General features: G+C 44.2%; 1 long non-coding RNA gene across 8 annotated transcripts in view; it reads right to left on the bottom strand.

Annotated features, from left to right (window-relative positions):
* LOC149125399 (uncharacterized) overlaps positions 1-13905 on the bottom strand; it is an 85807-nt gene that overhangs the window by 51228 nt on the left and 20674 nt on the right. For 2 of the 8 annotated variants that reach the window (XR_016210445.1, XR_016210448.1), the window contains exon 2: positions 9903-10001. The exons of the other annotated variants lie outside the window; for them this stretch is intronic. This is a non-coding gene — a long non-coding RNA (uncharacterized LOC149125399). The remainder of the gene's footprint in view (positions 1-9902; positions 10002-13905) is intronic. 8 annotated transcript variants of the gene reach the window in all.

The following is a 13905-nucleotide window of genomic DNA, read 5'->3' as shown; positions in this document are numbered from 1 at the left end:
TTTTCCTATCTCACTAAACAGCATAACAAATACCGCCCACCCCATTTGATCTGGTGCCTTCTTACAAACATGCAGTGGAGCACAGGGTGGGGGTCTCCTTCCATCACATAGTTGGGTCTTAATTGGGACAGTTAATCCACTTCGCTTAGACTTAGTCAACTGGGCACAGGTCTCTCTGGATGTCCCTAACCAGTTACGTCACCACCAACTAAAGATGCTTGCTAGAAACATAGGATTTCAGCCCTGGTTAAGACCTAGTATCAGCCGGCACCGCGGCTCAATAGGCTAATCCTCTGCCTTGTGGCGCCGGCAAACCGGATTCTAGTTCCGGTCGGGGCGCCGGATTCTGTCCTGGTTGCCCCTCTTCTAGGCCAGCTCTCTGCTGTGGCCAGGGAGTGCAGTGGAGGATGGCCCAAGTGCTTGGGCCCTGCACCCCATGGGAGACCAGGATAAGCACCCGGCTCCTGGCTTCAGATCAGCGCAGTGCACTGGCCGTAGCGCACCGGCCGCGGTGGCCATTGGAGAGTGAACCAACGGCGTAGGAAGAGCTTTCTCTCTGTCTCTCTCTCTCACTGTACACTCTGCCTGTCAAAAAAGACCTAGTATCAGATTCTCCAAGGAGGGAAACCCAGATATCTACCTGTATTGCATTCAGTGGGTAATTCTGATATGCACCAGTCCTAGCAGAGTGCCAGCTCTAGCTTTGCTTATAGGAAGTGCTAAGTCTTCATGAAACTGAATGGATTTCTTGGGTTGTACAAGCAACCTAAAGGCATAAGTCCTTTTGTCTAGACAGAGGCAATTCTCATTTCTGATTTTTTAACATGGTTAAGGTCTCTGGCCAGACACAAAAGGCCACATACTATATATTTGCATTTACATGAAATGCCCTAAATAGAACTTCATAGAAATGAACTTCATAGAGACAGAAAGTAAATTAGTGGAGTCCAGAGACTGGAGAGAGGGAGGAATAGAGAGTGACTACTTACAAGTACCATGGTTTCTTTTTGAAGTGATGTAAATAAAATGTGGAATTAGGTAGTGATGATGGGTGTACAGCCTTGTGATACTAAAACCCTGAGAATTATACACTTTAAAAGATGGAGTTTGTGGTATGCAAATTATCTCCTCATTTTAAAAAGGTATTAGACCACTTGAGTTCAAATTCTGGCCCTGCCACAGAGCCATCGTGTAACCTTGAACAACTTAATGAATCTCTGAAATCCGGTCGCATCAATGGTAAAATGGGAGATAATGGCACCTATGTGATAGGTTTGTGATGAGATTTAAATAATATAGTCTTTGTCAGCAGTGTCTGGTTGTCAGGGGTCACCCCAAAATATTGACCGCAGGAGACCAAAATATACCACCCCAAAATACGCTGCTATGGCATAGTATTTTAAGCTGGTTATTTTGAGAAACTGCAGACATGGAGTAGCTCTGAAAAAATTGCCCTTTCGTAAAGGAAATTTACATCTATAAAGGGAACTTCTTTTTGTAAAAGCGTTTGTATCAGGAACAGAGCTGCTCCAGAGACAAATTTTATCACCTAAGAAACTTCTCTGCATAATAAGGTTAGCTTTGTTCATCACACATTTCCTCCCCTCATCTTCCCATAACTTATCTCCACCCTGCTCCCCAGTCCTTATTACTTTGTGTAGCTCAGGCTGCTATATAAACCATAATCATCCAGCCATTTCTTTGAGTCTCATATTTTTGTGATACTCCCATGCATTCATACATTATGAAAATGTTTTTTCTTTTAATCCTTTTGACATCAACTTATTTTTTTAAGATTTACATTAGGCCAGCACCATGGCTCAATAGGCTAATCCTCCACCTGCGGTGCCGACACACCAGGGTTCTAGTCCCGGTGAGGGCGCCGGATTCTGTCCTGGTTGCCCCTCTTCCAGTCCAGCTCTCTGCTGTGGCCCGGGAGTGCAGTGGAGGATGGCCCAAGTGCTTGGGCCCTGCACCCACATGGGAGACCAGGAGGAAGCACCTGCCTCCTGGCTTCGGATTGGCGCGGTGCGCCGGCCGCAGCGCACCAGCCGCAGCAGCCATTGGAGGATGAACCAACGGTAAAGGAAGACCTTTCTCTCTGTCTCTCTGTCTCTCTCTCTCTCTCTCACTGTCCACTCTGCCTGTCAAAAATAAAATAAAATAAAATAAAATAAAATAAGATTTACATTATTTATTTGAAAGATTGAGTTACAGAAAGAAGTAGAGCCAGAGAGAGAAAAAGAAGAGGTCTTCCATCTGCTGGTTCACTCCCCAAATAACTGCAACAGCCAGAGTTGAGCTGATCTGAAGCCAGGAGCCAGGAGCTTCTTCCAGGTCTCCCACACGGGTGCAGGGTCTATCTTCTACTGCTTTCCCAGGCCATAGCAGAGAGCTGGTTTGGAAGTAGAGCACCTGTATGGGATGCCGGCACTGTAGGCCAGGGCTTTAACCCACTGCACCACATCACCAGCCTCTGATGTCAATTTAATTCATGGGACAGCCAAAGACCCTAAAGGAGTAAAAAAATAGTAATAATTTTTTGTTTCCCCTACATTGTTGCATCTTAAGTGCTAATAAATATTTTCTGTTGCAGAGGCAAAAAGAATGTTAATGTATTTCTGATCACCAACCACAAGGGTCAACACTTCTTTAGCAAAAGATAGGTTAACAAGAGAAAAGTGTAATAAGTGTATTTTAATATCAAAGTTTTGTGTGTCATAGGAGCCTTCAGAAATGAAGACCCAAAGATCAGGGAAACCTCTATTTTTATGCTTAAGTCTGATGAGGAATGGACAACCAAGGAGCAAGTGACTGGGCAAAATAGTTCGGTATAATGATAATAGACTGGAGAGGGAACACAGGGAGACCTATTTGTTCATAGTTTTCTTGGCATCTCTGTGTCACATTCTCTTCCCCAGGTACAGGGCAGAACGCCTGTCCCAGGAGAATCTTCAAGGGAAACAGAGAATGATCTGTTAAGGTTTTACGACTTGCTTGGGGAGAGGGGTTTTGGTTTCTATGATCCACCACAGGGAAGTAGAATTCCAGCTTCTAGGATTCACTTTCAGGCAGAAGGAAGGGTGAAAGATAGGAGGATGGGAGAAGATCAGGAAGTCCTCCCTCTGAAGACTTCCAATCACCTTCAGCTCCAAGTCCTCCCTGTGCAAAGGGCCCTACCTCGGGATAGCTTTCTGAGCCCTGACCCCACCAGCAATTCTCAAACCTTAAAATCCATAAGAATCACCTCTTGAACTTGAACATACGAACACCTCCTAGACTTTCAGGTTGATGAATCTGGAGTGGCTTCAGAATTATGATTTTTTAATAAACCTACCATTCTGATTGCAGATGGTAGAGATAACACAAGAAATACTGTTCTAAACTCATAAACTGGCCATGACTACAATGTTTTAAGAATAATGTGTTGGTTTCCCACTTACAATGTATAAAAATAGAAAGAACATTGCTCCTATCCTTATACCAAAAAGAAAAGAAAAATAATCCCCAAAATTTGGACAATCTGCAAATGAAATTTATTTGAAACTATCAGAGAGCTAATGCTGAAGAGCAACCAGGGAACCTAAAATCAAAGGAAACACAGGCACCCCCCAAAAAAGACACACGTGAGCTCTTAATTACAGGGGCAGATAGCTCTGTGCCTGGGTAAGAATAACTCAACTTGAATTTTTTCTTATTTGACAGGTAGAGTTATGGACAGTGAGAGAGAGAGAGAGAGAAAGGTCTTCCTTCCATTGGTTCACTGCCCAAATGACCGCTATGGCCGGCGCTGCACCCATCCAAAGCCAGGAGCCAGGTGCTTCTTCCAGGTCTCCCACGTGGGTGCAGGGGCTCAAGCACTTGTGCCATCCTCCACTGCCTTCCCAGGCCACAGCAGAGAGCCGGACTGGAAGAAGAGCAGCTGAGACTAGAACTTGGTGCCCATATGGGATGCCGGTGCCACAGGCAGAGGATTACCCAAGTGAGCCACAGCACCGGCCCAACTCAAATGTTTTTAACAAATTGCTATAAAGGTTAAGTTTAGACCAGCAAGACAGCATCAAAGCCCAGGGAACACGGGCTAAGAAGTTACACCCTCTCACAGACACTTTTCCACCAGCCTCACTGGGTACACACAAAAGATTGGAAGAAGGACAGGAGTCTGCCAAAAGCATTCCATGCACTGTAGACCCCGGAGAAAGAAACAGCGGCCACTGTAGCAAACACATTAAGCCATATCCAGATCTTCATCCTTTCAAATCTCTCCTACAGAGAAAAAGCCTTAAAATGATCGACAAACCTGTCGATCTTAAGGCACGGGTGAAAAAGCCATTGCAGCTGGGAGAAGTGAAGTTGGAGGGGAGGCAAATTCTGTAACCATGCAAGGAGCAGGAACAGGTGCTGGGCCCCAGGCTGAGGTAAAAGACGACTGCTGAGAAAGCCCCACTCCTAACACTGAGACAAAACACCTGCCTATGACTTAGACTTAAAGAATGCTTCCCCCATCCTCTCCCACCAGGCTAACAAACATTGGGTAACAAGTGACAGCATCTTCTGCTGAGAGAGGCACCAAGGCATGGAGAGAAGCTCTGACTGAGGCACAACAAGACAAATGAAAGGCCCAAAGCAGAGGGTAGAGCAGACGCTCAAGAAAACTCTAGCAAACCAGCCCTTGTACACAGATCTACAAGAGGAATTTGAGAACTGTGATGTGCCGAGGATAACCATAGGAACAACAAAATCTCCAACTGGTCCAACCCCTAAGTAGGTGGACTCATCCCCCCACATTAAATGTCCAGAATGAGAAAAAGCATGCCCATTTTGAGGCATAACAACTATTTAATTTAGGCTCTGTCACCCTACATAGATGGATGGCTTTCCTCAAAAACTTAAAAGATAAACAAGGAAACAAGAAAAAACAACAAAAATACTACCAACCAGACTCTGCTATGACACAGATGTCAGAACTATCAAAAAGAGAATTTAACATAATTTTTGTTATGTTTGAATGCTCTAGTTGAAAAGGTAGGTAATATGGATAAGTAGAAGGGTAATTGCCACATAAAATGGAAACCATAGAAAGAATCAAATGGAAATAAAAAACACAGCAGTAGGCTGGTGCCAAAGCTCAATAGGCTAATCCTCCGCCTGTGGCGCCAGCACACCAGGTTCTAGTCCCAGTCGGGGTGCCAGATTCTGTCCCGGTTGCCCCTCTTCCAGTCCAGCTCTCTGATGTGGCCCAGGAGTGAGGTGGAGGATGGCCCAAGTGCTTGGGCCCTGCACCCCATGGGAGACCAGGAGAAGCACCTGGCTCCTGCCTTCGGATCAGCGCGGTGTGCCAGCTGCAGTGCACCAGCCGCGGTGGCCATTGGAGGGTGAACCACCAGCAAAAGGAAGACCTTTCTCTCTGTCTCTCTCACTGTCCACTCTGCCTGTCAAAAAAATTTTTTTAAATTAAAAAAAAAAAAAACAACAGTAGAGTTTGAGTGATCTCAGTGGGCTCATTGGTCAACTTGATAAAATAACTGAATTTGGAACTATACCAATAGAAATTACCCAAACTGAAACCCAAAGAAAAAAAAAGAGTAAACAAACAAAAGAACCCAGAGCAGAGCATTTAAGAGCTGTGGGGCAATATCAGTCTATAATGTGTGTAATAGAATTTCAAAAGGAGAGGAAAAAACATAACAAAACATCTCTTGAAGAAATGATGCACTTAAATTTATATTAATCTCTTCAATATCAGTGTTATTCATTCTTTGTACAGATTTAAGATGCTTTCTGTTATCATTTTTGTCTGCCTGAAGAACTCCTTTACCATTTCTTGCAGTGCAGCCTGCTGGAAATAAATTCTTTCAGTTTTTGTCTCTACTCCGACAAGTCTGTGTTTCTCTCTAATTTTTGAAAGATTTTTTTTTTTCTGAGTATAGGATTCTGGACTGACAATTTTTCATTTCGCTCTTTAAGAATATCACTCCATCACCTTTGGCTTGCATAGTTTCTGGCAAAAAAAATCAGCTGTTCCTGTTATCTTTGTCCATCTAAATGTGGTGCTTCTTTTTCCCACTCCCCACCCCAGCTAACTTCTAGAAAATTTCTTGTCTTTGATTTCCTGTGATTTGAATAATATGCCTAAGCATATGTTTGACTGAGTTTTAGTATTTATCCTGCTTGATATGCTCTGAGTTTCTTAGAGTTTTTTTCTTTTTTTCTTTTTTGACAGGCAGAGTGGACAGTGAGAGAGAGAGACAGAGAGAAAGGTCTTCTTTTTTCCATTGGTTCACCCCACAATGGCCGCTGTGGCTGGCGCTCTGCAGCCGGCGCACTGTGCCAATCCGAAGCAAGGAGCCAAGTGCTTCTCCTGGTCTCCCACATGGGTGCAGGGCCCAAGCACTTGGGCCATCCTCCACTGCACTCCCGGGTCACAGCAGAGAGCTGGCCTGGAAGAGGAGCAACCGGGACAGAATCCAGGGTGCCAGCACCGTAGGTGGAGGATTAGTGATTTTTTTTGTTTATTGTCTTAATTTTGGACTTTGACTGTCAGAGTATAACTTTTAGGCTGAGAAAAAAGAATGAGTCTTAGTTACAGAAAGAAAGATTAATGAGTGTTTCAAAGGAGAGGAACCAGGAGATGGAAGAAACAGCATTATATTCTAAAGATGAAAACATATTTTCACATCTCCAGCAAATTAAAAATACCCATATAGATAATAAAAATTAAATGGAAAGGTGCAGTAGATAGGGACAGACAGACAGACGGGGAGCATATCTTGGAAAATTGTGTAACCCACACTAATCATTTGTTCTTAGGGTAAACATTGATGCTTGTAATCATAGGAGTAATATAATCAGATTTATATTCTTTAATTCTTAGTTCATAACGGTCATTCTGCCTACTCAGTAGAGTACATTGTGCATGTCTTGGAACTTGGGTTCTATACATTTACTTGGATGCAGATTAGATGAACTCTTCTCTTCCATTTTCCTTTACCCTGTATAATCCATATGAAATAATCTCCTTACAAAACATACCTATAGCCGGCGCCATGGCTCAACAGGCTAATCCTCCTCCTAGCGGCACCGGCACACCGGGTTCTAGTCCCAGTCGGGGCGCCGGATTCTGTCCCGGTTGCCCCTCTTCCAGGCTAGCTCTCTGCTGTGGCCAGGGAGTGCAGTGGAGGATGGCCCAAGTGCTTGGGCCCTGCACCCCATGGGAGACCAGGAGAAGCACCTGGCTCCTGCCATCGGATCAGCACGCCGGCCGCAGCGGCCATTGGAGGGTGAACCAACGGCAAGGAAGACCTTTCTCTCTGTCTCTCTCTCTCACTGTCCACTCTGCCTGTCAAAAAAAAATATACCTATGCTATGATCCATTCTTTTGGATATTGCTAAATTTTTGCCAATATTCTTCACACAGCTAAACTATATTTTCCAGCCTCCTTTGCGTATAAGTGTAGTCACGTGTATGAGTTCTGGCCAATATGAACAAGAAATAAACTTTTATTATTCTATATCACTAAAAATTTAGGGTACTTAGGGACACAGCTAGCCTACTCTGACAATTGCACTAAGTAACTATCTAATCAAAAAGCAAAATAATTGGGGCAGATATTTAAGACAGCAGTTAAGATACTGCTTATGATGGGGTTCATGTCCTGGCTCGACTTTTATATATATATATTTTATATATATATTTGAAAACCAGAGTTACACAGAGAGAAAAGGAGAGGCAGAGAGAGAGGTCTTCCATCTGCTGGTTCACTCCCCAAATGGAAGGCATGGCCAGAGCTGGGCTGATCCAAAACCAGGAGCCAGGAGCTTTTTCCAGGTCTCCCATGTGGGTGCAGGGGCCTAAGTACTTGGGCCATCTTCTACTGCTTTCCCAGGCCGTAACAGAGAGCTAGATGGGAAATGGAGCAGCTAGGACTTGAACTGGTGCCCATATGGGATGCCTGCACTGCAGGCAGCAGCTTTACCCACTACACCACAGCGCCGCCGGCCCTGGCTCTACTTATAAAATTTCCTGCTAATGTGCACCCTGGGAAGGCATCACGTGATGGCTCAAGTACTTGGGTCACTGCCACTCAGATGGGAGACCTAGACTGAGCTCCAAGCTCCTGTCTGTGCCTTGGCTCAGTCCTGGCTACTATGGGCATTTGGGAAGTGGACCAGTTGGATATCAAATTTTTCTCTCTCCTCCTCTCTCTGTTTTTCAGATAAATTTAATTAATTAATTAAAACTAAAAAGTAAAATAACTTTCTGATTATGAGTGAATTCTTTAGATATATTATTATGGGAAAATATTATAATTTATAGGTATCTGGGAATTTAAACAGATTAAGAACAGATAAGTAGGGGCCAGCATTGTGGCATAGCAATTTAAGCTGCCGCCTGCAGTGCCAGAATCCCATATGGGTACCAGTTCTAACCCCAGCTAGTCCACTTCTGATCCAGATCTCTGCTATGGCCTGGGAAAGCAGTAGAAGATGGCCTTGGACCCCTGCATCCCCATGGGAGACCTGGAAGAAGCTCCTGGCTTCGGATTGGCCCAGCTTCGACTGTTGGGGCTATTTGGGGAGTGAACCAGTGGATGGAAAACCTCTCTCTCTTTCTCTCTCTCTCTCTCTGCCTCTGTCTTTCTGTAATTCTGCCTTTCAAATAAATAAATAAATAAATAAAATATTTTAAAAAGGAACAGATAAGTAAAAGTTTGTGTATTTTCCAACTCACACAACATTTAAGGCTATAGACTTCATTAATACACCTCTAGAGAGTCCACGACAAAATTCCTGAGATTCATGCCCTTAATTAAGAACATTCTAGGGAATGGTATTGTGGTGTAGCAGGTAAAGTCACTTCCTGCAAAGCCACTCCCTGCAAAGCAATCATCCCTTATGGGCATTGGCTCATGTCTCAGCTGTTCCACTTCTGATTCAGCTCCCTGCTAACGGTATGGGAAAAGTAACACAAAATTGCCCAAGTGTTTGGGCCCCTGCTATCCATATGGGAGACCTGGAAGAAGCTCCTGGTTCCTAGCTCCTGGCTTCAGCCTGGCCCATCTCGGGAGTGAATCAATGATTGAAACATCTCCCTCTCCCTCTCCCTCTCCCTCTCCCTCTCCCTCTCCCTCTCCCTCTTTCTCTCCCTCTTTCTCTCCCTCTTTCTCTCCCTCTCTGTCTCTAACTCTGAATTTCAAATAAATAAATAAATACTTTTTAAAAGTTAAGAACATTCCATTCATTTGTAACAGAAAATGCTACTGACAAATCATGCAAACTTAGAGATGCTTCTTGTCTTTTTATTATCTAGCTTTTAAAGCAATTAAAGGGAAGATAATAGTATCAGTCTCTTTTTTTTAAAAGATTTATCTATTTATTTGAGAGGTAGAGTTACAAACGGAGAGAGGAGAGACAGAGGGAAAAGTCTTCCATCCGCTGGTTCACTCTTCAAATGGCCACAATGGCTACAGATGGACCAGCCTGAAGCCAGGAGCCTGGAGTTTCTTCTGGGTCTCCCATGCAGGTGCAGGGCCCCAAGGACTTGGGCCGTTTTCTACTGCTTTCAAAGGACATAGCACAGAGCTGAATCAGAAGAGGAGAAGCCTGGATATGAACCAGCACCCATATGGGATGCCAGCACCGCAGGCGGAGGTTTAGCCCACTCTGCCACAGTGCCCAACCAGTCTTAAAGAGTAAAGATGATACTATAAAGATTAAATGAGGCAGTATCTGTCTTTTTGTTATGTAGCTTTTAAAGCAATAGAAGTGTGTGGTAGATTGCTATAGTTGTACCAATTATTTTCCCTTCTCTGCATCTACACTCTTTGCTAAGTGACCAAACTCCTTTAGCAAAAGTAGTGGAGTACATTTCCCGTGCCCAATACTGAATTCACTCATGTTACTTGTTTAGGTTAATATCTGAGGCTTTGCATGTTTCTGCTGCTTCTCTTGGGACTCTTCTGTCATCTCTTTCATCACCTTGAGAACATGCCTGGGTTAGCCTGATGGAAGGTAAGACACACACAGATCAGAGCTGAGTCATTCAAGTCATCTCAGGCAAACCAACCCACAGATAGGAGCACAAGCCTAACCAAGATCAGCAGAGCACCCAGCAAACTTCTAGATGTGTGATCAATGAACACATCATTGTCTGCACTGACCATGCATTGTTTTTAATTACTTAATTAATTAATTTGAAAGGATGACAGAGGGAGAAAGGGAGAAACAGAAAGAGAGAATGTGTGATATCTTCCATCTACTTGTTCACTCCTCAAATGCCCACAATAGCCAGGACTGGACCAGGCAAAAGCCAAGAGGCCAGAATTCCATCCAGGCCTCTACCTGGTTAGAAGGGACGCAACTACTCGAGCCGTCACCTGCTGCCTCCCAGGCACATTAGTGGGAAGATGGATCAGAAAGCAGGGCAGGCTGGCACCACGGCTCACTAGGCTAATCCTCTGCCTGTGGTGCCGGTACCCCAGGTTCTAGTCCCGGTCAGGGCACCGGATTCTGTCCCGGTTGCTCCTCTTCTAGTCCAGCTCTCTGCTGTGGCCTGGGAAGGCAGTGGAGGATGGCCCAAGTGTTTGGGCCCTACACCCGCATGGGAGACCAGGAGGAAGTACCTGGCTCCTGGCTTTGGATCAGTGTAGCAGCCATTTGGGGGGTGAACCAATGGAAAGAAGACCTTTCTCTCTGTCTCTCTCTCTCACTGTCCAACTCTGCCTGTCAAATAAATAAATAAATAAAGTAAGTAAGTCAGGGCAGCTGCAACTTGAACCAGGAGCTCTGAGAGGATATTTAAGGTGTTGCAAACAGCAGCTTAACCCACTGCACTACAACACCCACAATCAAAGCATTATTTTGACAACACATAACAATCCATAGTCTGTAAGATTAGGCAGTAAAGTACCATACAAATGTAAACCATTAAAGTTCAGAGGTCAGGTGGAGTTGGGGTTCACCAATGAGAATTAGAGTTTGTAAAAAATCTCATTAAATCCTGTTCCAGAGATCAAAATGTGAGTTGGATAGGGCCCTGGGGATGGTCTAGTCTCTCATTCTACCTGCGTATAAAACCTCTTCTTCCCTCAGTCACATTGCTTCTCCTTTATCTGTACAAACAGACACAGTCCCTCTAGCACCTCTGTACCCAAACCCCAAACGGCTAGGAAAGCTGTCATTCTTAACCCCTCTGCAGACAACCCGGGAAGTTAGGAGCAGTCCCACACTTCTCTGTGGCGGCATCTGTCAGTCATGTGCTGATCATGCTGCGAGCTGCAATTTCTCCAGATGCCTTCAACACGCAGCCCCTCTGACGTGCTAAAAGCTCGTAATGCTGCATCATCTATCAAGTTTTCCTGCTCGCGGCATTCATCTTAAAGACCCAGTTTAATGCACACAAGGACACCCTCTGTGAATGTGGGCCCAGTCTATAAAAGCATTCGCCTGGATTTTCCAAAGGAATGGAAAGCCACAAGAATAATTTGGAAGAGAAACCAGACAAGCTGTTTTGTTTTTTTTTTTTTATTCTCTAAAGGAAGGAAGGAATTATTTAGCTTGATTCAGGGCTCTTTCAGGCATCTCACACATTGTTATGGCTGAACAAATGCTTATTATTCTCAACAGAGAGGGAATCTTAGACCGACCTTTTCTTCCATAAAAGGAATAAGGAGTACTTCCAGGTCCCAGTTCTGCATCCTGAATGGTGTCTTCACCTTAGCAGCTGAAGGACCCCCACCCCCCCAACAACCTAGAAGAAAGCAGGAGGCAGGGTGCCTGTCTAGAAAAATGACAAATCAGACATGACATACAGACAGACCCATTACCTCTGTCATATTTCTCCTCTTAACTTTTCTCAGCAATTAAAGTTTCTATGAGCCTCCCACTCCTTTTCAAATCCTGCTCGTGAGGCAGTTGTAATTAAATCTCCTTGATTTCCCAAGGCTTCTTCTTGTAAAATAACTTTATTTTAGAAAGTTCCCCTTCGAAATTTCCTCCACTCTTTCTTGATTCTAGCTCTGATGGTCAACAAAATCTTTTCCTGCCTCTCTTCCAAGTCTAAGCACTAGCACCTCCCTACCTACCTACCTAACCTGGCCTCATTTGTATGTCCTTTCTCTGGGCTCTCATAGCCTCTTACACATTCCTCTAGCATAATATGGAGCACACCGTCTTATGGTCATCAGTGTTCCTACTCTCTCCCGTGCTTAGCCTGTCCAAAGAGATCAGGATTATACCTGGCAAAGTGAGTTGACTCTACATCCATGAGGCCAGTGTTGCCAGCAGAATATCAGAGGGAAGACACTGACCACTTATTTATCCACCTCCACAGCAATAGTTTTGCTCCTTTGAGAGTGCTGTTATTGTACTAAGCCTAAATCTAGCATTGCCTTTGTTCTTACCTTGTTAACATCACAAAGAGAACAAGATGCTATAATTTACCAAAAGATGAGCTTCATAGAACCTTCTGGAATCTTCAGATCTCTCAGATAGTCTTTGGGTATCTAGTAGGGGGCCAGATTTATACTAAGCACCATAGTGAGGAATGCAGTAATGAGAAATATACTGGCTGTTAGATACTCAATATGTATTATAGAATGCATATTGTATATATGTATACAAAACCCTAACTTTACATCATCACAGAAGAGTGTCATATAAGTCACACAGACGATGTAATAGCTGGAGGAAGAATTCAGACTTGGAGAGATTACTAGAAAAGAAGGAAAGCTGGATGGGTTTTCAGGGCAGCTTAACCAAAGCAGCTAGCATTAGGAGCAAGATCTCAGCAGAGGGGAGAGGAGCCGGCTTGTTGCTTGTAAGGACAGCTGAAGCAGGGCAGAGTGGAATCTGCACCATCTCTTTAGATTTGGAGAATAATGAGTGGACTTGCCTGACTAGCTAGGATAAAGGCCCCGCAACAAGTAATAATGGGAAATTAAGTTCCAAAGCCAGGCTGAATTATCTTCATTTTTTTTCCCCAATTAAAAAAAAAAAAGACACCCAAGTCACCTACTAAGAAGAGGCTCCATAAAAGCCCATGTCCTTAACAGGAAATGCGCACTTAAGCAGGGAATGTACAGAATTATCATAACTCAGTCACCACCAATTACTCTTCAAGAACACTGTGTTAACTCTTGCCTTGCCAAACGCTGTTTCTCTGTCTGTGTCATTTGTCCACTTCCACTGAACAGTACAAAGAGTGCACCTACTGCATGCTAATCTCTAGGCACTCAAAAGTAAAGGTGATAGAATTCCTACTTAGAAGAATGTATTTTCCTCTTCTTTCTCTTCTTTCACAGAGTTCTGCTCCTCTACCCTTTCTTAGAAGCAGGAATATTTTAGAAGCCCCATCAGATTTTAGACCTTCTGTGGTCCTTCCTCGGTTAACAGGTTTTAATTATACTGGTGGAATTAAGAACAGAGAAAAGAAGAAATCATTACAGATTTTGATTTGGGGTGTGAAATGGTTAAATTTTGAGCTCTTCCATATTCTCTCCTCTGTGGTTAAGAGATGGCTCTTTCTGCCAGGAAACTGCTTTTGCATCTCCCTCTGATGAGAAACAAGACATCTCCTTGTCCACATGGAGCATGAAGATCATGGCGGTGCCAAGACCTTGCAGTCCAGCTCACCCTTCTGAGCATGACTTGGTCTAGCCTCTGCACCAGCTCCAGATCAGCACAGGATGCCTGGAAAAACTCCCCTCTCACGACGCTAAGCCATGTGTCTCCTGTCCTTTAAATGATTCCTGAAATCCCGCCCTCCCTGTGGTCCCGTCTGACTTCAGAGAAGGATAACTAAATCCTTCCCCTCATCAGATCATGTCTCAGCATGAAAGACTCTGGGGCCCCTTCCCCAGGTACCTCCCCGGGACCCTGAGCTCAGCTCTGCATTCTCCTTTGCTT

Source organism: Oryctolagus cuniculus, chromosome 7 (assembly GCF_051225735.1).
Source record: "Oryctolagus cuniculus isolate XC-2025 breed Fujian yellow rabbit chromosome 7, ASM5122573v1, whole genome shotgun sequence".
NCBI classification, from domain to species: Eukaryota; Metazoa; Chordata; class Mammalia; order Lagomorpha; family Leporidae; genus Oryctolagus; species Oryctolagus cuniculus.
The sequence above is the reverse complement of the archived record's forward strand: the minus strand, read 5'-3'. Positions and strand labels throughout refer to the sequence as shown.